Below are 2,806 nucleotides of genomic sequence, written 5' to 3' on the forward strand. Positions count from 1 at the left end.
CTCTGCAATTTTCTGGGGTCAGTTTTTGTGGTAGTTGTGTCATTACGATGATTTTTCCCAATCTCAGTACATGTGTTGCATTATGATCCGTTGATTACGAGTGCTGTTTTTTTTTTTTTTCGTGACAATTTCGATACGTAATCACAGCAATGAAGCAGTTTCCATCAGTTATAGTTGCATGTATTGGCTTTGATTGCCAGGACTGGAGGGTGATTGTCGAGCAGGTGTCTGCAGCCAACTCTGATGTCAAAAATCGATAGGTACAGTCCTCTGCTGTGTGCTTACAGGTAATAGACTTATGAAACTGCTCTCCATCCTACAGCAGCATTATGTCAGCTGAAAGTGATTCCCGCAACAAAAAAAAAGATAGTATCTTGCACCCCAACCTTTTCCCTGCCAGGATGTAGGTGAAGGCTACAGTTTGAGTATGTCTGCCACTAGTTTAGAGTTGTATTACGAATTTTTTCCCAGCAGGATAACCCCCCCCCCCCCTCCCAATGCTTCCCTCCACTAATAAATTGGCAATCTGTTGTTGTCTCAGAATGTGTCCTACCAACCGACTTGTCCACTTCTTTTAGTCGGACTGTCCCACAAATTTCTTTTCTCCCCAATTCTGTTCATTAGCTTCTCATTAGTTATGTGGTCTACCAATCTAATCTTCAGCATTTTTCTGTAGCATCACATTTCAAAAGCTTCCATTCTCTTCTTATCTAAACAGTTTATCATCCATCTGTACTCGATGTTAACATTTATCTCTTCTTCAACGCCTTTCTTGCTTTTGCCAGTCTACATTTTATATCCTCTCTACTTCGGCCGTCAACAGTTATTTTGCTCCCCAAATAGCAAAACTCCTTTACTACTTCAAGTGTCTCATTTCCTAATCTCTTTCCTTCAGAATCACCTGACTTAATTCGATTACATTCCATTATCCTCGTATTGCTTCTGTTGATGTTAATCTTATATCCTCCTTTCAAGACACTATCCATTCCGTTCAGCTGCTCTTCCAGATCCTTTACTGTCTCTGACAGAATTACAATGTCATCGGCAAACCTCAAAATTTTTATTTATTCTCCCCAGATTTTAATTCCTACATCACATTTTAGTTTTCTTTCCTTTACTGCTTGCTCAATACACAGATTGAATAACATCGGAGATAGGCTACAACCCTGTCTCACTCCTTTCCCAACCATGCTTCCCTTTCATGTACCTCGATTCTCATGACTGTCACCTGGTTTCTCTATAAATTGTAAAAAGGTTCTCGCTCCCTCTATTTTACCCCTGCATTCTTTAGAAATTGAACTAGAGTATTCGACCCACCATTATCAAAAGCTTTTTCTGTGTCTACAAATGCCGTAAACGTAGATTTGACTTTCCTTAACCTATCTTCTAAAATAAGTCGCGGGTAATTGCCTCTCGTGTTCCTACAAATCTTCTGAATCCGAGGTCGGCTTCTGCCCGTTTTTCCATTCGTCTGTAGAGAATTCGTGTTAGTGTTTTGCAACCATGACATATTAAATTGGTACATCGGTCATTTTTAGACCTTTCAGCATCTGCTTTCTTTGGAATTGGAATTATTACATTATTCTTTATGGCTGAGGGTATTTCGCCTGTCTCATACGTCTTGCTCACAAGATGGAGGAGTTTGGTCATGGCTGGCTCTTCGAAGGATATCAGTAGTTCTAACGAGATGTTGTCTATTCCCGGAGCCTTGTTTCGACTTAGATCTTTCAGTACTCTGTTAAATTCTTCACTCAGTATCATATATCCCATCTCAACTTCATCCGCACCCTCTTCCATTTCCATAATGGTACCCTATATACTCCTTCCACCTGTCTGCTTTCCCCTCTTTGCTTAGGACTGGTTTTCCATCGGAGCTCTTGATATTCATACAAGTGGTTCTCTTTTCTCCAAAGGTCTCTTTAATTGTCCTTTAGGCAGTATCTATCTTTCCTTTAATGCTATATACTTCTAAATTCGTACATTTGTCGTCTAGCCATTCTTGCTTAGCCATTTTTAACCATTTTACCAAAAAAAGTGTTATAGGGAGATTAATATCCGTTATATGGATATACAGGGCGTTTCACAATTCATGTTACACACTTTTAGAGGTTGTAGACGGCAATTTGTGGATCAACTTTTACATAGGAACTTGTGTCTGGAAAGTCACCCAACGGCGCTAAAGACCTTCAAAGTTATAGGCTCCGGCGTCTGTTAAATGTATGTATATAGAGGATGATTCCGTGGTGATGTTACAGACTTCTTAGGATGATGGAGAAGGATAAATGTATCAATCTGAGGCAAGGATCGCTGGGCAGGAAACGAACGAGTGGAAAGTTACATGCGAAAACCGTCCTGATGCTTCTGACAGTGGAATACCTGCCACAGTAGTGTTGCTGCCAAGACTGTAGGATAGACAACTTCCAGAGATGGTAGAATGGACCAAAACAAGGAAAAAGTCCCGGTAAAAATGGGCTCAAAATGCATACGTAGAGAGCTGTCAGCATTTGTTCATCTTCGCTACTGAGAAAGACATCTCGGCTATTCAACAGGTCCTCATAGCACTTAAGGTATGCAGTTTTGAGCCCATGTTTGCGGGACATTTTTTCCTTGTTTAAGTACATACTGCCACCTCTGAAAATTTCCTGCCCTACAACCTTAGCAACAACAGTATTTCACTGTTACATGTATCAGAACAGTTTTCGCTTAGAACTTTCGACTCGTTCGTTTCCGATACAGTGACCCTTGCTTCAAACTGATGCATTTATTCCTCTCCATTACCCTAGAGAGTGTGTAACATCATCACGGA

Source organism: Schistocerca americana, chromosome 5, assembly GCF_021461395.2.
Source record: "Schistocerca americana isolate TAMUIC-IGC-003095 chromosome 5, iqSchAmer2.1, whole genome shotgun sequence".
Classification (NCBI taxonomy): Eukaryota; Metazoa; Arthropoda; class Insecta; order Orthoptera; family Acrididae; genus Schistocerca; species Schistocerca americana.